The sequence below is a fragment of the Panthera pardus genome, unplaced genomic scaffold (assembly GCF_024362965.1).
Source record: "Panthera pardus isolate Hobbes unplaced genomic scaffold, ASM2436296v1 HiC_scaffold_8, whole genome shotgun sequence".
NCBI lineage: Eukaryota > Metazoa > Chordata > Mammalia > Carnivora > Felidae > Panthera > Panthera pardus.
The window spans coordinates 53,200,930-53,224,990 of record NW_026527013.1 but is presented as its reverse complement, the minus strand read 5'-3'; the positions used below and the strand labels follow the sequence as shown (position 1 = coordinate 53,224,990).

Here is a 24,061-nt window from a genome sequence, read left to right as displayed (position 1 = left end):
TCATGACCTGAGCCAAAGTCGGACGCTTAAACGACTGAGCCACCCAGGCGCCCCAACAATTCTGTGAGTTTTAACACACACATATGTCTATGTAGCCACCACCACTATAATCTTCCTTACTGCCCTTAAATTCCCTTACTGACAGTTACAGGTTTTGTAAAGATACACTTAGACATGTTGAGCAGAATTACACGACTTCTCAGTTAAGACATAAACACTCTGAAAAGTGGCAAGTTTTAATATGTGCCTTTTCTTGAATTAAGATTAAAACCCAATTTATATAAAATTCTTCCAGGAACAAAGCATTTTGAGATCTTGACCAGATACGCCTGGCTGTTTCTCATATCTGGAACACTTCACTCTCCTTGCCATTCTACCCATATGTGCCAGCAACCAGATCAAACTCTCATGGAGGCTTCCCCTTCTCTGAATTTTCCTGGTGGATGCACTTCTTTCTACACTGCCAGTTATACACACACTGATTAGTCACAATGCCTGTCCTGTCTTTGCTACAGGATGGCGACCCCACACAGGAACCAAGCCTTTTATGTCTCATTCTCCTGTGGCTAACCATGTGCTATGCCAGGGCTTGATGAACTCACCTGCCCAAAGGTTCTTACAAGTAGAGCAGGCCTAAATGTCCTACTCAATCCACTGTCAACCACAGAAACAGAAATGCAGGGAGCACTGTCTGAGCCTTAGTCATCTTGACAGCTAGTGGCTTACACAACAGAGTCATCATTGAGTTGGCTAATGTATCGTCAGTGCACTGGGGTGGTGCAGTGTGGGTGACAAGAGGGGGTGGCATTTCCTGGAACAGACAGACACATCTCATGTCTCCCTCTCCCAGTGGGAAAACCACTGAGTTCCTTCTGCTCCGGAAATAAGGCCTAAGCACAAGAAACTTGCTTGTTGACTCGAAAATGGAGGGTAAAATACATATCCCAAACAAAATGCTGTAAATTCCCACCTCTGAAGTTAATTATGTTTCTCTTACCAATCCTGAAATGGGAAGGGAAATATTCTACTTAATAGATGAGAGCGTAGGCCTTAAACTCACCCTGACCAGACTCAAATTTTGACTCTACCACTTTCTCTAGGTATGGCATCCTGACCAGTAACTTCATCTTTTTGAGCCTCACTTTCCCTTTTCTATAAAACGGGCATATTAATACTTTCAAAGAGTAGTTGTCAGGAGTAAATGAGATAGTTCCCATAAAGCACTAAACAAAGTACCTGGGACACAAGAGATGCCCATAAAATAGTACCCACTATTTTTTATTCTTGCTGTTATCTTTCTACCTTTCATAAAGTATTTCAAGCATTAATACCTTATTTGATCTTCATAGTTATCCTGAGATGGGACAATTAATCCCAGGCAGAGGCAGAACCAAAGCTCAGGGCATGGATGGACTGACTGGTGACCTGGTTTTGTGGTCCCTTTGGCCAGACTGCAGCACCAGGCTCTGGTGCCCTTGACCCTGGGGTGGAACTCAGAGACTGAAACAATCTCTTTTACTTCCAGTACTTGGCCCAAGAAGTAAGAAAGATCTCCAGCCCTCAGAGCTGACTGGGGGGTGGGAGGGAGGGGGCAGGGCTCCAAGAGGCAAGCCAGTTGTGAAGTTAAGGAGACACTCAAGGCCACTGGGTGGGAGAAGCCACAGATGCTGGTAAATTATCCAGGGGAGCTAAGGCTACACATGGCATACTGCCGACCAATTTAACTTATTACACTTGAAGCTATCAATTCTACCCCCAAGCCTAGAAGCTTGAGTGCCAAGAACAGCATGGTCAAAAACACAGGATGAAAAAGAGCAGGATCAATTTTTGCTTCATGTTGAGAATGTGCTGTTTTCAGCATGAAAACCTGGGGAAAGGATGCAAAGAGAGGGTGGCACCCCAAGGCGAGCCTCTCCTGGCTGACAGCACATGTACTGTGTGTGTGGGGTGGGGGGAGGGGTACCTCACAAGGAGGAAAGAGAGCTCTGGAGACGTGGGGCCAAGACATCCTCAGGGAAGGCCTGAGCAGGCACTCTAGAGTCTGCACCACCTGGGGCAGGGGTGTTGGCCACACATACAGTTGGGGTTACCTCAAATGAGGCTGTCTGGTTCATCAACAGTAACTCTACTGAGCGTTTTGGGTGGTTTTTTTTTCCCCCCAACTTGGGGCAGGGGCAAGTCTACAAAGACAAATAAAAGGTAATATTGTAAAATATACATTCAGGTATGAATGTAGGGAATTGTCCTGCCTGAGAGCCATTGGGTATCTATTTCAGACAAGGCGGCTAGTCCCACAGATCCTGTGGCCTGATGGGCGGGGTGGGTGCCATTCTTGGGCCGGATGAAAGAAAGATGATACTGAGAGGGGGTGAAGATATAGGATTTCAGGCAACTCTGTGTCAAACACGTATCTTCCTTCTGATTTCTGCAGACACCAGCTGGCTGGAGGAGGTGTAAAGACAGGCCCGCAGAAAAGAGGATCTCCCCAGTGGCAGAGGAAAACAGGGGAAGCCAGAGGGAGAAAGTCATTCTGGGTTCAAAGAAATCAACTTCGAAAGCTTCCCTTATAAAAATAGCCATTGGCAAATCCTAGACTATTTATATCACCCGACCAAGATCACTATCAGATCCTGGGCTGAATCACAAGACCCTGTAAATAATCCTCACAAGTATGGGGCACTGGCTGCCCGATATAATGGGAAGACATTTGAAACACCACTGGAGCAACTGAGTCAGGGAAAATTTGAGTGCTGGCACCAAATGGTACACTTGCGAGTGGATCTCACTTTACAGAAATAGACAGGTTCCTGAAAAGTTGGCTCTAAAATTAATTCAATTAACGGAGTCATATTTTCCTGGTGAATCACATTTTTAAACTGGCGATGGACTGGGGGGAAGGGTGGCCAAACAAATAAAACAATGGTGACCCTAAGACTAAATAAAAACCACACTTCATTCAGCAAACTTTAAAATGGCACTTATTTAAAAGGCCATTATAAATGCTCATAAAATAGAAGCGATTTGTCAGCAAACATATGTCTAGCGCCTGTGATGTACAGGGAATTGCACCAGCATTCGGGGGGGCTAGGAAGACCCCAGTGCCTGCCCCTTGGGAGCTCACAATCAGGAACTTTAAAGTAAATAATACTGAGTTTTCATGTTCCACCAGAACCCCCCAGGATGGAGACGAGAGGTGTGCATGAGGGGTTGCCTGGCCCTTTAAGTGCTCTCTGGGCTTGGACCAGCTTGGCCTCACTCCTGCCAGAAGCCAACCGGTCTCGCCTGTAAGTATGCCTTTTCAGACTCTTCATTTATAAGCTAAAAGCTGTTGGCCATGTGGTACTGAATCAAAACTGCTATTTATTTAACTAAGTTAAAAAAAAATAACGAAAACCCCCCATGATCTGGGTACTTTAATAAAATAAGAAGAGTTAAGGTACTTCAAGCTCTCTAAAAAGTTAAAGGCCTGTACAACCCAAAGAGTTGTTATTTTAAACTTTAAAGGGCATTTGCTCAAGGAATGTTTGTTTGGAAAAAGCCTGCCTCCTACTTTTTATGCTCTCTTGCACATAGACTACTGGTCACTGGTGACAGGAGTAGATGCCTAATTTGTTACTGCTTCCCTCAGTACAGATAATGGCATACTGAGTCTGCTTTGAGCATGAACACATACACCCTGAGAGGGGTGAAACTGTTGTCTGTGAACTAATAACAAGGTTGCCAGCATATGCACAGAATTGGGGAACATCAGCTCCAAATTTGTTACATCCCTTAGACACTGTATACCTCAGGAACTGGTGACACTGTGGAAGCCCATCCACAGTTAGTAAGAGTGAAATTCTTTCTCACATTTCTGACTTAGACCTGAAGAGTGCACAGACTGTTAGGAAAAAAAGAGCCATTTTTTAAAAATAAAAACAATTTTTTTGTTTTAATTCCATACTGAAGAACCAAGCTGAGACTGCTATTTATCCTAATACCGCTTCTTCCCTTTTTCCTTTTACTAACAGAACTCCTCCAAGCTTTTTAATAGCAAGGTAAAGGGCTACCCTCAAGACTACATTTCCCAGCTTGCCTTATACTACAGGTGGTCATGTGACTGCCTGCTGGCCAATGGGATGGGAACAACTTCCAGGTCATGTCCTTTAAAAGAGAAATTATTTACTCTCCCCTTCCCACATTCTAGAGTATAGACCTGGCATTGACAAGCCAGCTTTGACATCACCCAGCAGGGCTCCTTAACCCTGGATTCCACACCCCCCCCAAGGGGTCCATAAATAGAAATGTTAGTTTGTAAACTTGGATGGGAAGAAAACTATATAACTTTATTTTTACTAGCCTCTATCTGAAACTTAGCATTTCCTTCAGTTAATATGTAGGGAACAAAACATAGTAGTATTTGCCATATCCATGACTGTCACTAACTGAAAATACAGATATGTACATATCACATTATACTTGTTGTGGATTATCTTGAAAAATCACACACACTCATCAATACTATGAAATTACAGTAGCCATTAGATTTGCCACTAGATCATTACTTGGTGTATTAATAAAGCACAGACTACTATATCGTGAGTTTATTTTTTTATACTTTGACAATTATATTTCAACATAATTAATTGCCATTGTAATTCTATGCATTTTATCTTATACATTTAAAAATATTACTCTGTGAGGTAGTCTGTAGGCTTTATCATAATGCCAAAGGGACTAAAGGCACCAAAAATGTGTTATGAAGTCTTACTAGAGGATAGCAGGGCAAAAGTATTCATGAAACTCAGGTCCATGGATGACCTTGTATACCAGAGCTACCCTTGAAGTTTTGGACCGCTCCTCTAGGTCAGGGCTGCCCAACAGAACTTTCCGTGATGAGGGAAGTGTTCTCTATGTGCTGTTCAATACAACAGCCTCTAGTCAACTGGCTACTAGGTGTTTGAAATGTGGCCAGCGCAACTGAGGAACTGAATTTTAAATTTTATTTAATTGTAATTGTTTAAATGTAAATAGCCACATGTACCTAGTGGCTACCATATTGGATAGCATAGCTCTAGACCGTTATATGAGAGAGAAACAGATTTCTGTCTTGTTTGAACTGCCATATTTTTGGATCTCCCTATTAACAGTACTTTAACCTATACCTTAACTAATACACAAGCCTACCTGGAGTCAATAATATTAATATACCAGGGATAGAAGGTACATTTGTACAGACAAACTCAACACTTAAAGGAACTAATTGAAACCAATACTTGTAATAGGAATATTCTAGTTACAAAGCATTCCCATATACATTATTCTGCCTGATACCTATTATCACCCTGTGATTATTAGTGCCCCTATCTTATTCTCAAAGAGGTTAGGTGACTTTGATAGTAGAGCCAGGAGTCAATTCCAGATCTTACCATCACGACGCCATGTGCTTTCCAGCATTCTGAATGCTTTGAATGTCAGTCTCACCCCGTAATTTCTGGGGAAATGGAGATTGAATCAATAACCAGTGACCAATGATTTAATTAATCACTCCTATATAACAAAGGCGCCATAAAAACTCAAAAGGATGAGGTTCAGAGAGCTTCCACATTGGTGAACTAGAACACTCCTTTGTGCCACTGTGCTGGGCCCCAAACTCTAAAAGGACACAAGCTCCTTTGTTGTTCACCCTATGTATCTCTTCATCTGGCTGTTGATTCATATACTTTAATATCCTTTGTAAAAAGTCAGTAATCTAGTAAGATGGTTTCCTGAGTTCTGTGAGCCATGAGCAAATTAACTGAGCCCAAGGAGGGGGTCATGAGAACTGCTGATTTATAGTCCACTGGTTAGAAGTACAGATAATAACATGGACTTGTGACTGGCACCTGAAGCGGAGGGCAATCCTGTGGGACTAAGCTTTAACCAGTAGAAGCTGACATTAGCTCTGGGTAGATAGTGCCAGAATTGAGTTGAATGGTAGGACACTCAGCTGTGTCAAAGAAGTGTGTGGTGTGTGGGGAACCCCCCTCCTCCTGAAATAGGAATTGGGTACAAAATCTTTAATGTCTATATTGCTACTTCTTGAGTTCATGATTTTCCTCCCTCAGGTTTAAGCTTTAGGTATCTATTTCCCATTTGGTAGATGAGGATTTAGCTATCTTGTACTAAATGCTCCCTCACCCCCACAATCACAAACTCTTACCTACCCCTCCTTTTATCTTGTCAATATAATTATAATTCCATTTTGATCAGTATCTAAGTGTTATATCAAGGTGAGCTGTGTAATATGCTAGGATTACTTTTACATTTCTTCTGCAACATTGTTTCCCTGGACTTAACAACTGTCTTTTTTGTTTTACTGTGTTCTTAAGTATTTACCCATAATTTAATCCCAAACTTTCTGCCAACTGTCTAAATCTCCTAAATAAATGCTCAGGCAAATTAGGTATTTAAGCAATTTCACTTTCTTAACAAAATGTGTTGGAGCCTTCCACCCTGATCTGATCTGTTTTAGTTGCTTTTACTGCTTCAGGTCTGTCATTCTGAGATTTCCCTTCACTATTATTCTGAGGATTCCTCTGACTCTCTCCCTCTTGTGTACCATCCCCCCATTCCCATTTTCCATGTCTTTCTCTTTCTTGGTTTATTCTTGTTTTTCCAGCATTTGTCCTTCAGTGGTTTCCTCAAAAAGAGTGAATAAAACGTAAATTTTTTGAGATCTTGTGTATCTGAAAATATGTTTATTCTAGCTTCATATTCAATTAACAATTTGGCTGGATACAGAATTATAGATTAGAAATAATTTTCCTTCATGGTTTGAAAGCACTGTTTCATTGGCTTCTGGTTTCCGGGGTAGTTATTGAGAAGTCGAAAACCATTCTGATTTTTGGTTCTTTATATATGACCCTATTTTTTCCTCTCTTTAAGTGGTAGGGATTTTTTTACCCAGAGTTCTGAAATTTCATTATGATGGGCCTTGGTGTTGGGTTATTGCCATTCACTGCTCTGGGTAGTAAGTAGACCCTTCTAATCTAGAATCTCAAGTCTTTTGGGGCACCTGGGTCACTCAGGGGGTTAAGTGGCCAACTTTGGCTTGGGTCATGATCTCGTGGTTCATGGGTTTGAGTTCTGTGCTGGGCTCTGTGCTGACAGCACTGAATGTTACAATCTTGAGCCTTCCAATTTTGGGAAATTTTCTTTAACTCCTTCTATATTTTTTTCTTATGTGTCTTCTGCTTTTCTTTCTGCAACTTCTGTCGTCGGATGTTGGCACTCCTACCCTGATCCACTACTTTGCTTATCTTTTCTCTCCTATTTTTCATTTCTTTGTCCTTTTGTCTTAGTTTCTAGAAGACACTCTGAATTTTATTATTTAACCCTGTTGAATTTTAAAATTACTAAGTATTAAAAAAATTTTAATGTTTTATTTTTGAGAGAGAGAGAGAGAGAGAGAGAGAGAGAGGGAGAGAGAGAGAGAGAACAAGCAGGGGAGGGGCAGACAGAGAAGAAAACACAGATCTGAAGCAGGCACCAGGCTCGAGCTGTCAGCACAGAGGCTTGAACTCGTGAACCACGAAATCATGACCTAAGCTGAAGTCAGATGCTTAAATGACTGAGCCACCCAGGCGCCCCCAAATTATTATATTTTTAATGTCTGAGAGTTCTTTTTCATTATCTGAATATCACTTTTCATGGCCCTTTGTTGTTTCATGAATTTAATATCTTTGACTCATTGAGAACATAAATAATAGAGAAAATTTTTCGACTATCTAAAATGTTCTTCTCTTGACACAGTATATTTCCTTCAAATTTAGTTTAGTCTCTGTCTTTCAAGTTAGATGCCTGGCAATACTTGGTTTCTGCTCCTATTTAATGAGTTACTCAAAAGCTGTCTGAGGTCTACTGTGGATTTCCCTGTATGGTCATCTGGCTGAGCTGTCATGTCACAGAGCTCTTGACATTTTCTCTTCAGGGTGGTCAGATTCCGGAGACAGAGAATCCTCTCCCCTGTCTTGGAGGTACTTAAGCTTGACGACCTAGCTGTGGTAGCCGGGTGTGGGCAGAAGGTTTGGTCTCTCTGTATTTGATATGTAAACATTTGTTTAATCTCGTGTTTGCAGCGCTGCATACCCTAATTTCAACTCTGCTATGGCCTTGTCCAGAAACTCTGTTTTATTCTCACCAGAAAGTAAAATTTCAGTTTCCTACCTGGAGTTGGGGGTGGGGGTGGGCAGGTGTCCTATTGTGCAGAGCTAGCATGAAAGGCTAGGGATCTAACTGCCTCTTAAGTCAGACTTTCAAACAACCCTGTTTTAAGTCTCATTTTCAGATGCATCTACTGTCCCCAACTCCCAAGCCTTCAGGTAGCTCTGTGGAAACAACTGGCTCTCTATTGGCTGGCTTAGAATTTAACTTCCTTGCTGTCCATCTGTCTTAGTTTGGGCTGCTATATCAAAACACCACAGGTTTGGTAATTTAAGCAATAATCATTTATTTTTCATAGTTCTGGAGGCTGAGCAGTCCAAGATCAAAGTGCCTGCAGATTTGGTGTCTGGTGACATTCTGCTTCTTAGATCATAGATCTAGATCATAGATCACATAGATCCTAGATCATAGATCACACCTTCTCACTGTGTCCTCACATGGTGAAAGGGGCAAGGGACCTCTTTGAGGTCTGCTTCATAAGGTTACTAATGCCATCATGACCTAGTCACCTCCCAAAGGCCCCACATCTCCAACTACCATCACATTGGTGATCAGCATTTGAATTTTAGTGGGACACAAGCATTCAGTCTACAGTGCCATCTTTCCAGACTCCAATTTTTTTGTTGCCATTGTTTGCTCTCCTATTTTTATTATCTTTGAGGGTTTAAAAATAATATCCCTTGGGGTGCCTGGATGGCTCAGTCAGTTACACGTCTTGACTTTGGCTCAGGTGATGATCTTGCAGTCCTGGTGTTTGAGCCCCATGTTGGGCTCTGTGCGGATTGTGTGTCTCCCTCTCTCTCTCTCTGCCCCTCCCCTCCTTGCACTCTGTCTCTCTCAAAAATAAATAAACATTAAAAATATTTTTAAATAATAATAATATCCTTTTACTCTCAGGATGTTATAGGAAGGATAAAAAATAAACATGCTTGATTTTTTTTTTTTTTTTTTTGAGAGTAACATATTTAGATGGTTCAAGTTTCAGGAGGAGAAAAGATTACATAATGAAGTCTCTCTCCCATCCTTAATGCCCAGCCACTCAAAAGCCCCCCTAGGAAGAAACCAATGTTGCTGATTTCTGGCATATCTCCAGCCTACCTTAATCATTTTAGATTTTACTCTTTATTATCACCCTATTTGTATCATTTTATTCTTTATTTGAGAGATAGAGAAAGAGAGTGAGCAGGGGAGAGAATCTTAAGCAGGCTCCAAGCTCAGTGCAGAGGCCTAACATGGGGCTCGATCCTACAACCCTGGCATCATGACCTGATCTGAAATCAAGAGTCAGATGCTCAAGTGACTGAGCCACCCAAGTGCCCCTATTTGTATAATTTTAGACTTTGCTTTATTGCCATAGTTCCTATCACAATGCACTAAGAACTTCTTGAGGAAACAGATAAAATAACTGAAGGAGCCTAGCTCCATGGGAAGGGTTAAAACAATGATAAGATTTATCTTTTTTTATCCCTTCTATTTTATGTACACTTTCCCGCCTTGTATGTCCCTGTTCACTGCCTCAGACACCAAGGAGTTTACTACAAAAGTTTCTCCCCAGCTACTATTAAACCAGGTCTATAAGAAGGGATCTGATAAATTGTTTTCATATGAATGACTAATACAGCCTACTCTGCCATTCTTCCCCTGAAGTGGCTGAATTTTCACAGGAGATAAAACTGAAGGCCAAAGATATTAAACTCTAATGGCTGCCATAATCAGTCACCCAGGACAATAGGTCCATTTTGCCAAGATGTGCTGTTAACTGGGACTATGCTTACCAGGAAATTGGGTCAAGCCAGAGCAGACTCTCAACACTAGACAATTTTCAAACCAAGCAAATGTCAAAGAAGCTATCTCTTAATACAGTGAGCACCAAAGCTGAAGTGGCTAATTGAAACCTTCATACATTCATAAAGATGAAGCTAAAAAATAGTCATTTCCCATCTAAATGGCAATGTTGGGAAATGTTACTGAATAATAGTTACCCTGAAGTAAATTTAAAATAAAAATTATCCATATATCACACCTTTAAAAATGGGTGTCTAAAAACATGTAACTAAAACCAAGATAGCAAAATGCTACCTTCTATTTCTATGATAAAGTAGATGGTGTCAGTCTCATGTTCCTGCCATCAACAATAAAAACTTGACAAATATATAAAATAACAGTTACTAGGCTCAAAGAGCAACCAACACAGAAACTCCAGCAGGGATTTGATAGAGGGGTGAGGCAGAAATGTAAGTTCAATGTCACTAAGATGGCTGAGGTTTGGGGAGCCAAATGGTAGAAATGGTTGAACATGAGGGACTGAACCCAGAAATCTACATGGAAATTGCTCTTGGCTCCTTGGCTGATTCTCAGGCTACTGAGTGATGGCTGAGACTCGTAAAAGTCTGGGAAGAAAGTATGTGCTGTGAAGCTGAGAACTGTGAGTGAATGGAATTAGGTATTAAACACTATTGGAAAGATGTTGGATTTGGGGCCAAGGCAGAGTAGAAGACATAGGTGAGCGTACCAAACATTTACTTACAACTCAGAAAACCCACCCATAAGATTATCAATCATACTGAGCAGTAAGGGGACACGGAAATAGATCTTCCCTAAATAAGGTCTCAAAAGAATCAAACTGGTCTTCTAGTAACTTAGCTGACTGAACAAATTTAAATATTCTATAGAATACTACAACACAATCTGGAGTAAATCTATCATTTACAGTGTTTAGCATATAATAAATATTTACTAAATATTCTCTCCCACCCTGGAAAACTGTAAAAGCCCCAATTATCAAGAGATAAAACAGTGATTAAAAGCAGAGTTGATCCACATATTTGATTTAGCAATGATTTCAAAATAACTTTCAAAAGAAAAAGGGCAGAAAAACTGGATGAAAAGATAGATTATTTGAATGCAGGATCTACAAAAATAAAAAAATCCAAAAAACTTTCTACAACTTCCAAAAACAGTATCAGAGATTAAGAACTCACTGGATGGGTTTAACAGTGGACTAGATACAGCAGCAGACAGGATTAGTGAATCAGTAGATAGGTCTATACCATATGCCCAAAATAAAGCACAAAAGAAAAGCAAATAGAAAGTAATATAGATTTGACGCATGGTCAGAATGTCTAACAAGCATGTAATAAGACTCTCAGTAGGTAGAAAAAATTTTTGAGAATGGAAAAGAAGACAAATTTGAAAAAATGGCAAATAATGTTCAAAATGTGAGGACATATCTTCCCCACAGATTGAAGAAGCTCAGGGATCCTCAGGTAAGATAATAAAGAGAGCCTACAAATTGATAAAAAGCAAAGATAAAAAGTAAATCTTAAAAGTAGCCACACACACACAAAAAAAAGACACATTGCCTTTCAGGAATCAACAATAAGAATAAATGTTGGGGCATCTGGCTGGTTCAACTGATTAAGGGGCTGACTCTTGGTTTTGGTTCAGGTCATGGTCTCACAGTTTCATGAGTTCAAGCCCCATGTTGGGCTCTGCTCTGGCAGTACAGTGCCTGCTTGGCGCTCTCTTTCTCCTCTCTCTCGGACCTTACCCCACTTGTAAATAAATAAACCTAAAAAAATTTTTTTTTAAGAATGAATGTTGATGGAGGTTAAAAACACGCTACTAGGGGCACCTGGGAGGCTCAGTTGGTTAAGCATCCAAGTCTTGATTTCAGATCAAGTCATGATCTCATGATTTGTGAGATAAGGGGAGGATATCTGAGATAAGGGGAGGACAGATAACATCTGTCAGGCTCTGCACTGACACTGCATGTCCTGCTTGGTATTCTCTGTCTCTCTCTCTCTCTGCCCCTCCCCCACTCACATGCATACTCTGTCTCTCTTTCTCTCTCTAAATTAATAATAAACATTAAAAACAAACAAAAATGCTACTAAGCAATGAACGGGTCAACCAAGAAATCAAAGAGGAAATCAAAATTAAATACAGAGACAAATGAAAATGAAAACACAATGGTCCAAAATCTTTGGGATGCAACAAAAGTGGTTCTAAGATGGAAATTTACAGCAATACAGGCTTACCTCAAGAAGCAAGAAAAATCTCACACAAACAACCTAACCTTACACCTAAAAGATTTAGAAAATGAACAAACAAAACCCCAAATCAGTAGGAGAAAGAAAATGATAAAGATTAAAGTAGAAATAAATGAACTAGAACCAAAAAAACGCACAATGAAACCAGGGGCTGGTTCTTTGAAAAGATCAACAAAATTGACAAATCTTTAGCCAGACTCATTGAAAGAGAGAGAAAGAGAGAGAGAGAGAGAGAGAGAAGAGGAGAGGAGAGGAGAGGAGAAAAAGAGAAGAGACAGAGGAGGATGGAGGGGGAGGGGGAAGGAGAGAGAAAGAGAGGACTCAAAATCAGGTATGAAAGAGTAATAAACCAACACCACAGAAATACAAAGGATTATATGAGAATATTATGGAAAATTATATGCCAATAAACTGGACAACCTAATGGATAAATTCTTAGAAACATGTAACCTCTCAAAATCGAAGCAGGGATTAACAAAAAATTTGAATAGATCGATTACCAGGAATAAAAAAAATCCCAGCAAACAAAAGTTCAGGACCAGATGGCTTCATAGATGAATTCTACCAAATCTTTTTTTTTCTTTACTAGTTTCTTGGAGTTTATTTTAGACTTGGTGCAAGGCACACTATTACAGGGTGTCACGAAGGCTTGAATGTGGCTTGGATAGTAAAGAGTGGGGTTCTCTTAACTTCCTTTTTGGTGTTTTGCTGTTTTGATACAAAAGATACCAACTGCTTCTGCTTGTTGCAGCCTCTAGTCTATGAGGAGGGGAGGGGAAGGGAGAGGAGGGAAGAGGAAGAAAGGGGGGGTAAGGGAGAGGAGGAAGGGGAGAGGAGGGGAGTGGCTCTGATGAACCTAGGACCTCATGAAGCCTGGTGGCTGGTGGTGGCCACTCAGGATGGGGGCCCGGTGTTGGCTTTGCCAGGCTGGCCATGAGGCTGCTTCTTCATGGCTTCCAGAGCCAAATCACAGGTGACTGTGCCACTGGAGGCCTGGGGAGATTCCAAGTGTTTTAGGGACTCCAATACTGTAGCCATAAATAGGAGTGTAGACTTCCCAAAAAAGAAGCCTGCCCACCAGTGACCCAGGTTGGCCTTGGGGAGACCAGGGTGGTGGGGGATGGTATCCCCAGGATACTCTGCACTTCTGTTACTAGAAGTGGAATCCAGGTGGTGCTGGATAATAGTTGTGGGTGACCATAAATGAGACACTGGAGGGGATGGCTGCCACACTGTTGCTTGTGGGCTGGTGGAAACCTTGGTGGTGACTCCTCAGGGGCCTTGGCCTGTGATCACGGGTGGCAGGGATGAGGACGCCAGGCCATAGAGCCCATTTGCAGAGAAGGCCGCCAAAGGCTGTTCTACGACAGAGGCATGGGCAGAGTTTCTGACAAACATTTTTTTTTAATGTTTATTTTTGAGAGAGAGAGAGAAAGAGCGTGATCAGGGGAGAGCAGAGAGAGAGGGAGACATAGAATCTAAAGCAGGCTCCAGGTTCTGAGCTGTCAGCACAAAACCCGACATGGGGCTCGAACCCACAAACCGCGAGGTCATGACCTGACTGAAGTTGGCTGCTTAACTAACTGAGCCACCCAGGCACCCCTCTAACAAACATTTACAGAAGAGTTAATACACCTATTTTTCTTAAACTATTCCAAAAAGCAGAAGAGGAAGGAAAGCTTCCAAATTTATTCTATGAGGCCAGCATTACCCTAATACAAAAGTCAGATGAAAATACTACAAACAAAAAGAGAACTACAGACCAGTATCTCTGATGAACATAGATGCAAACAAAATATTAGCAAACTGACCCAACAATACACTAATACAAATCATTCACCATGATCAAGTGGGTTTTATTCCTTGGATGCAAGAGTGGTTCAATATTTACAAGTCAATCAGTGTGATAAATCACATCAATAAGAGAAAGGATAAGAACCACAGGATCATTTTAACATAGGCAAAAAAAAAAAAAGTGCATTTTATAAAGTATAACACCCATTCATGATAAAAACTCTCAACAAAGTAGGTTTAGAGGGAACAAACCTCAACATAATAAAGGCCATCTATGAAAAATTCACAGCTAACATCCTTACTGGGGCAAAACTGAGGGTTTTCCCCCAAAGCAGGGGACACAAACATGTCCACTCTCACCACTTTTATTTAGCATAGTACTAGAAGTCCTAACCACAGTAATCAGATAAGAAAAAGGAATAAAAGGAATCCAAACTGGTAAGGAAGAAGTAAAACTTTCACTATTTGCAGATGACATAGTACTATATATAAAAATCCCCCAAGACTCCATCAAAAAACTACTAGAATTGATAAATAAATTCAGTAAGGTCTCAGGATAAAAAAATGATATAGAGAAATCCACTGCATTTCTGTACACTAATAATTAAGTATCAGAAAGAGAAATTAAGAAAACAATCTCATTTACAATTTCACCAAAAATGATTAAATACCTGGGAATACACTTAACCAAAGAGTTGAAAGACCTGTACTCTGAAAATTATAAAACACTGATGAAAGAAATTCAAGATGATAGAAACAAATGGAAATATATTGCTTTCACATGGATTGGAAGAACAAATTTAATGTAATTCCTATCAAAATATCAATAGCATTTTTCATAGAACTAGAACAAATAATCCTAAAATTTGCATGGAACCACAAAAGACCCCAAATAACTAAAGCAATTCTTATAGGAAAAAAAAAAAAAAAAAAGAAAAAAGAACAAAACTGGAGGTACCATAATCCTAGATTTCAAGATACACTACAAAGCTGTAATAATCATAAAGTATGTTACTGGCACAAAAATAGATACATAGATCAATGAAAAAGAAATAAACCCACAATTATATGGTCAATTAATCTTTAACAAAGGAGGCAAGAACATGCAATGGGAAAAAGACAGTCCTTTCGACAAATGGTATTGAGAAAAGTGGATGGCTACATGCAAAAAAAATGAAACTGGACCATTTTATTACACCACACACTAAAAATTAACTCAAAGTGGATTAAGGACCTAAATGTGAGACCTGAAGCCATAAAAATCCTAGAAGAGAGCATAGGCAATAATGTCTCCGACATGGAACATAGCAACATTTTTCTAGATATGTCTCCTGAGGCAAGGGAAACAAAAGCAAAAATAAACTGTTGGGGCTATATCAAAATTAAAAACTTCTGTGCATCAAAGGAAACAATCAACAAAACTGAAAGGCAACCTACTGAATGGGAGAAGATATTTGCAAATGACATATAAAGGGTTATCATTTAAAATATATAAAGAATTTATATAACTCAACACCAAAAAATAAAATAGTCTAATTTAACGTTTATTTATTTTTGAGACAGAGAGAGACAGAGCATGAACGGGGGAGGGTCAGAGAGAGGGAGACACAGAATCCGAAACAGGCTCCAGGCTCTGAGCTGTCAGCACAGAGCCCGACGCGGGGCTTGAACTCACGGACCGCGAGATCATGACCTGAGCCGAAGTCGGCGGCTTAACCAACTGAGCCACCCAGGCGCCCCAAAATAGTCTAATTTAAAAATGGGCAGAAGACATGAACAGACAATGCTCCAAAAAAGACATCCAGATGGCCAACAGACTCACGAAAAGATATTCAACACCACTCACTGTCAGGGAAATGTATATCGAAACCACAATGAGGTTATCACTTCACATCTGTCAGAATGGCTAAAATAAAAAACACAAGAAACAACAAATGGTGGCAAGGATGTAGAGAAAAGGTACCCTCCTGCACTGTTGGTGGGAATGTAAAACTGGTACAGCCACTGTGGAAAACAGTTTGGAGGTTCCTTAAAAAATTAAAAATAGAATTACCATATGATCCAGTAATTCTACTAATGGGTATTTACCCAAAGAATATGAAAACACTAAATCAAAGGGATAAATGCACTCCTATGTTTATAGCAGCATTATTTACAGTCGCCAAATTATGACAGCATTCATCAATAGATGAATGAATAAGAAGATGTGGCACACACACACACGTGCGCGTGCACACAAACACACACAGGAATATTACTCAGCCATAAAAAAGAATGAAGCCTTGCCATTTGCAACAATATGGATGGATCCAGAGGGTATAATGCTAAGTGAAATAAGTCAGAGAAAGACAAATGCCATATGATTTCACTCGTACGTGGAATTTAAGAAACCAAACAAGGAGAAAGAGAGACAAACAAAAACAGACTCTATTGAAAACTGATGGTCACCAGAGGGGAAATGGGTGGGGGAATGGATGAAATAGGTGAAGGGGATTAAGAGTACACTTAGTGGAGTGCCTGGGTGGCTCAGTCGGTTAAGCATCCAAACTCTTGATTTCAGCTCAGGTCATGATCTCACGTTTAGTGAGTTCGAGGCCTGCATTGGGCTCTGCACTGACATTGCAGAGCCTGCTTGGGATTCTTTCTCTCTCCTTCTCTCTGCCCCTTCCCTACTTATGCACTCTCTTTCTCTCTTAATATAAACTTAAAAAAAAATTTTTTTTTAAAGAGTACACTTATCATGATGAGCACTGAGTCATGTCTAGATGTACAGAACTTTTGAATCACTATATTGAGATACCTGAAACTAATACAATACTATATGTTAACGATACTGGAATTTTTAAAAAAAGTGAAAAAAAAAAAAGAATGTTGGCTTCTTAAGAAAAAATACACAAAGTAAAAAATTTTTAAAGTTCTGAAGGAAAAAAAGTCAACCAAAAATTCTATACCCAAGGAGGATGCCCTTTAGAAAGAAATGTGAAGTAAAGATGCTCTCAGAAGAACAAAAAAACAAGTGTTCATTTCTTGTAGAGAATTGCTCTACAAGTAATACTAAAGGATATGATGAATATATGATGGAATGTTCTTCAGGCTCAAGGGCAAAAGCTCTGATATGGAAGCATACAATTTTAAGAAAGAATCAGTAGCTACAAAATGTAAATATATAGGTAAATATAAAGACAACTGACCATTAAAACAACAACAACAATAATAATGGTTTGTGCGGTTTATCACTTACATAGAAATAAAATATATGGCAAGTATAACAAAAAGTTGGTAAGGAGAAAATGGAATACACTGTTTTAAGTTTCTTGCTTACTTGGGCAATGGTGAGGGAAACTGTAATAGATTAATTTGGAAATTTCATGAGCTTGAGCTCCATGTTAGGGGTAGAGTTTACTTAAAAAAAAGAATAAAAAAGAAAAATATTTAAAATAAATAAGTAAAATAAAGGCAAAGAAAAACAAGCAAAGGAGAAAAAAAAACAGAGCAGATAAAACAAATGACGAGAATTAAACCTAACTAAACCAGTAGTTACATGTAAATGGCATAACCAACCTAATTAAAAGACAAAAACTATTATATTGGACTTTAAGAAACATAGATACAACTACAAAAAGCCAGCAATTCACTTTTGATTTTATACCATGCAAATAACAAAAAGAAGTTCTGTTACATCAATATTAGATGAACAGATATTAAAGTAAGAGTTATCACAAGGGAGAACTAGAGACATTTCACAATGATAAAAGGGTCAATGCCACAGAAAGATATCACTGCCCTAAACATTTATGCATCAAATAATGTAGCTTATAAGTTCTTGAAGAAAAAACAAAGCTGAGAATAAGAAAAAGATACAGACAAATCTACAGTCACCACCGGAAATTTTAACACACCTCTCACTAACAGAATCAGCAGACAAAAAATCAGCAAGGATACAGAAGATTTGAACACGACTAATCCACTCAATTTAACTGACAAACATAGAATTATATAGGCAACAACTGCAGGATATAGATTCTTTTCAAGTGCACATGGCACATTTACCCAAATAGATTATATTCTTAACCATAGAGTAGATCTCAACAAATGTCAAAGGATTAAAATCATGTTTTCTGACCACTGTGGAAATGAATTAAAGTACGAGAACAGAAAGACAAGAAAAACCTCCAAATGCCTGGAAATTAAGCAACACATGTCTAAGTAACCCGCAGGTCCAAGGAGAAGTCACAATATGAACTAGAATTAAGGTCTAAAAGCTAATAGGGCATGTCTAGGGCAATCAGGCAAGAAAAAGAGACTGGAAGATATTAGGTCTGGAAGGGATACTGGGGCAACAGACAAATCCTGTTTTATGATGGAAGGGACTGCAGACTTAGAAAGGTCAACTGGCTTGCACAAGGTCTCAAAGACAGTCAAGAAGCAGGGCAGGGACACTAAATGCTGGCTTCCTGATTCCAAATGCAGAAGACTTCTCCCCTTTCCTGTCTTGAGCATGTGCAGAAATCAATACATGATAGTTAAAACACGTGGAATGGTTCTACTTTTAACTAATGCTCATTTCTTTCATGCACCTCAAACTCTGAACCTTATTTAGATATTTATACGATTACTTCCATGTTATACTCCATTTTGTTGTCTCTTGTTTTCATAGTTGGTCTCTCCATCAATCTACATTTTGCTCATTCATGACAGAGTAGCTGTCTTCAAATTCATCCTTTCCTTCCTTTTTTCTATTGTTACTGCCTCCTCTTATCTCCTGATCAGACCTCTAGCTGTCCCTTTCCAATTCAAGTCTTTCCTGGCTGCCAAAGGCATTTTTCTAACAGTGCTTACCGTGTCTCTTCTCTGCTTAACAGGATTCAATGGGTCCCCCATCATGAGGAATGATGGGTCCCTCATCATGATGAATGAAGTCCATTCAAAATGCTTCTCAGTCTAGTCTCAACCTACCTACCTTACTACCTTTCAACCTTCACCTTTCTGCATCATCCCTACATGCACCCTACTCTCCAGTTACTTAAAAAAGGTAACATCTGTGCCTTTGAACCTGCTATTCTTATTGTTCGTCTTCTCTGTTAGCCCTTTTAGATAAAGCTGAAATGGTCCCTCTTCCATGAAGTCTTTCCCTGTCCCCAAACTGGAATCATTTCCCTCTTTGACACTCTATACCCTTCCCTTGTACATATCAAGTGGCCTATATAAGGTGTTACAATTCTAAATGCATGTGCCTAAAGCCTTTAGCACCAGAATGCAATCTTACTGAAAGCAGGGCTATGATCCCTATTATCTAGTTTGATACTAGAATAAGTGATTGCCCCAGTATCTGGGGTTACAGAGGATGAGCCTTTTCTAACACAGAAGAAATACAAATCAGCCAACCTGCCATAAATACAGGTGCCTAAAAGGGATGATATGGATGGAAGTCAAATGGTATCACCAGCAGGCCAGGACTGCACCACAGTGGTGTCTGATGATCACAGTGGGTACTCTGCTGAAAGGTCATTTCCTCTCACAGGATCTGCCCACTTTCTTGAGCACCATAACCAGAGTCTAGTGAGATATGTGTGTGGGTGCGTAGACTGCCTAAGTACAGCTGGGTGGTAAATCAGTGGAGGGCTTCAGTCATTAGGAGCTTCTCCAAAGGAGCTTTTCTTCCCCACAGAGACATTTCAACTTCAGTAGGTCTGTGGTAAAGACCTGAGTTAATTTGGAGGAAAAAAAAAATTCCCAGATGATTTAATACAGCATTCTCCAAATTAAAACCCTGAGGTAAATCAAAGTGCTGTCTCTCAGAGAAACACCCACTTTCCTGAATCATGAATTTTTTTTTAATGTTTATTTAGTTTTGAGAGAGAGAGAGAGACAGAGTGCTAGTGGGGGAGGGGCAGAAAGAGACGGAGACACGGAATCTGAAGCAGGCTCCAGGTTCTGATCTGTTTCCACAGAGCCTGATGCCGGGCTCGAACCAACAAACTGTGAGATCATGACTTGAGCCAAAGTCAGGCACTTAACCAACTAAGCCACCCAGGCACCCTTGAATCATGAATTTCTCAAACAAAAAGGGACAGAACCATTTGTTCTTTGTGTAGATCAATGAAGGATACAGCAATAGTGAGAAAAGGTGAATACTGTGTGCACAAGGAACAAGTGCAAAGATGTTTGTTGGGCCATTGTTTGAATCAAAGGTTGAAAACAACCTAAATGGTTAAAACAGAAGAATGGATATGTTTGCAAATATGTGATCAATAAAATGTTCTGCCCTGGTGAAAATGGCTGAACTGGGGCTACACGCAGCAGTATGGATGAATCTCAAAAACATACTCTTTTTTTAATTTTATTTTTTATTTTTTAAAATTTACATCCAAATTAGTTAGCATATAGTGCAACAATGATTTCAGGAGTAGATTCCTTAATGCCCCTTACCCATTTAGCTCATTCCCCCTCCCACAACCCCTCCCGTAACCCTCAGTTTGTTCTCTATATTTATGAGTCTCTTCTGTTTTGTGCCCCTCCCTGTTTTTATAGTATTTTTGCTTCCCTTCCCTTATGTTCATCTGTTTTGTCTCTTAAAGTCCTCATTTGAGTGAACTCATATGATTTTTGTCTTTCTCTGACTAATTTCACTTAGCATAGTACCCTCTAGTTCCATCCACGTAAATGCATATAGCAAGATTTCATTCTTTTTGATTGCTGAGTAATACTCCATTGTGTATATATATACCACATCTTCTTTATCCATTCACCCATCGATGGACATTTGGGCTCTTTACATACTTTAGTTATTGTTGATAGTGCTGCTATAAACACAGGGGTGCATGTGTCCCTTCGAAACAGCACACCTGTATCCCGTGGATAAATGCCTAGTAGTGCAATTGCTGGGTCGTAGGGTAGTTCTATTTTTAGTTTTTTGAGGAACCTCCATACTGTTTTCCAGAGTGGCTGCACCAGCTTGCCTTCCCACCAACAATGCAAAAGAGATCCTCCTTCTCCACATCCTCCCCAACATCTGTTGTTGCCTGAGTTGTTAATGTTAGCCATTCTGACAGGTGTAAGGTGGTATCTCATTGTGGTTTTGATTTGTATTTCCCTGATGATGAGTAATGTTGAGCATTTTTTCATGTGTCAGTTGGCCATCTGGAAGTCTTCTTTGGAGAAGTGTCTATTCATGTCTTTTACCCATTTCTTCACTGGATTATTTGTTTTTTGGGTGTTGAGTTTGATAAGTTCTTTATAGATTTTGGATACTAACCCTTTATCTGATATGTAGTTTGCAAATATCTTCTCCCATTCTGTTGGTTGTCTTTTAGTTTTGTTGATTGTTTCCTTCGCTGTGCAGAAGCTTTTTATTTTGATGAGGTCCCCGTAGTTCATTTTTACTTTTGTTTCCCTTGCCTCTGGAGATGTGTTGAGTAAGAAGTTGCTGTGGCCAAGGTCAAAGAGGTTTTTGCCTGCTTTCTCCTCGAGGATTTTGATGGCTTCCTGTCTTACATTGAGGTCTTTCATCCATTTTGAGTTTATTTTTGTGGATGGTGTAAGAAAGTAGTCCAGGTTCATTCTTCTGCATGTTGCTGTCCAGTTTTCCCAGAACCACTTGCTGAAGAGACTGTCTTTATTCCATTTGATATTCTTTCCTGCTTTGTCAAAGATTAGTTGGCCATACGTTTGTGGGTCCATTTCTGGGTTCTCTGTTCTGTTCCATTGATCTGAGTGTCTGTTCTTGTGCCAGTACCATATTGTCTTGATAATTACAGCTTTATAGTATAGATTGAAGTCTGGGATTGTGATGACTCCTGCTTTGGTTTTCTTTTTCAAGATCGCTTTGGCTATTCAGGGTCTTTTCTGGTTCTATACAAATTTTAGGATTATTTGTTTTAGCTCTGTGAAGAATGGTGTTATTTTGATAGGGATTGCATTGAATATGTAGAGTGCTTTGGGTAGTATCGACATTTTAACAATATCTGTTCTTCCTATCCAGGAGCATGGCATCTTTTTCCATTTTTTTGTTTCTTCTTCAAATTCTTTCATAGGCTTTGTATAGTTTTCAGTGTATAGATTTTTCACCTCTTTGGTTAGATTTATTCCTAGGTATTTGCAATTGTAAATGGGATTGATTCCTTGATTTCTCTTTCTGTTGCTTCACAGTTGGTGTATAGGAATGCAACTGACTTCTGTGCATTAATTTTATATCCTGCCACTTTGCTGAATTCATGGATCAGTTTTAGCAGTTTTTTGGTGGAATCTTTTGGGTTTTCCATATAGTGTATCATGTCATCTGTGGAGTGAAAGTTTGACCTCCTCCTGGCCAATTTGGATGCCTGTTATTTCTTTGTTATCTGATTGATGAGGCTAAGACTTCCAGTACTATGTTGAACAACAGTGGTGAGAGTGGACATCCCTGTCATGTTCCTGGCCTTGAGGGAAAAGCTCTCAGTTTTTCCCCATAGAGGATGATATCAGCATTGGGTCTTTCATATATGGCTTTTATGATCTCAAGGTATGATCCTTCTATTCCTATTTTCTTAAGGGTTTTTTATCAAGAAAGGATGCTGTATTTTGTCAAATGCTTTCTCTGCATCCATTGAGAGGATCATGTGGTTCTTGTCCTTTCTTTTATTGATGTGATGAATCACATTGATTGTTTTGCGAATATTGAACCAGCAGCCCTGCATCCCAGGTATAAATCCCATTTGGTCATGGTGAATAATTTTTTAAATGTATTGTTGGATCCGGTTGGCTAATATCTTGTTGAGAATTTTTGCATCCATGTTCAGCAGGGAAATGGGTCTATAGTTCTCCTTTTTAGTGGGGTCTCTGGTTTTGGAATCAAGGTAATTCTGGCTTCATAGAAAGAGTTTGGAAGTTTTCCTTCCATTTCTATTTTTTGGAACAGCTTAAAGAATAGGTGTTAACTCTTCTTTAAATGTTTGGTAGAATTCCCCTGGAAAGCCATCTGGCCCTGGACTCTTGTTTTTTGGCAGATTTTTGATTACTAATTCGATTTCATTACTGGTTATGGGTCTGTTCGAAGCTTCTATTTCTTCCTGTTTCAGTTTTGGTAGTGTATATGTTTCTAGGAATTTGTCCATTTCTTCCAGATTGCCCATTTTATTGGCATATAATTGCTCATAATATTCCCTCATTGTTTTCATTTCTGCTGTGCTGGTTGTGATCTCTCCTCTTTCATTCTTGATTTTATTTATTTGGGTCATTTCCTTTTTCTTTTTGATCAAACTGGCTAGTGGTTTATCAATTTTGTTAATTCTTTCAAAGAACCAGCTTCTGGTTTCATTGATCTGTTCTACCGTTTTTTTGGTTTCGACAGCATTAATTTCTGCTCTAATCTTTATTATTTCCTGTCTTCTGCTGGTTTGGGGTTTTATTTGCTGTTCTTTTTCCAGCTCCTTAAGGTGTAAGGTTAGGTTGTGTATCTGAGACCTTTCTTCTTTTAGGAAGGCCTGGATTGCTATATACTTTCCTCTTATGACTGCCTTTGCTGCGACCCAGAGGTTTTGGGTTGTGGTGTTATAATTTTCATTGACTTCCATATAGTTTTTAATTTCCTCTTTAACTGCTTGATTAACCCATTCATTCTTTAGTAGGATGTTCTTCAGTCTCCAAGTATTTGTTACCTTTCCAAATTTTTTCTTGTGGCTGATTTCGAGTTTCATAGCGTTGTGGTCTGAAAATATGCATGGTATGATCTCGATCTTTTTTTACTTACTTAGGGCTGATTTGTGTCCCAGTATATGGTCTATTCTGGAGAACGTTCCATGTGCACTGGAGAAGAACGTACATTCTGCTGCTTTAGGATGAAATGTTCTGAATATATCTGTTACGTCCATCTGGTCCAGTGTGTCATTCAAAGTCATTGTTTCCTTGTTGATTTTTTGATTAGATGATCTGTCCATTGCTGTGAGTGGGGTGTTGAAGTCTCCTACTATTATGGTATTACTATCGATGAGTTTATGTTTGTGATTAATTGATTTATATATTTGGGTGCTCTCACTTGACGCATAGATGTTTAC

General features: G+C 39.5%; 1 protein-coding gene and 1 pseudogene across 4 annotated transcripts in view; both read right to left on the bottom strand.

Annotated features, from left to right (window-relative positions):
- The window catches only part of ATG7 (autophagy related 7), a 247,173-nt gene that overhangs the window by 40,903 nt on the left and 182,209 nt on the right, over window positions 1-24,061 (bottom strand). The gene's annotated exons all lie outside the window — the stretch shown is intronic.
- LOC128775619 (pancreatic progenitor cell differentiation and proliferation factor-like) lies at window positions 12,552-13,635 on the bottom strand (annotated as a pseudogene).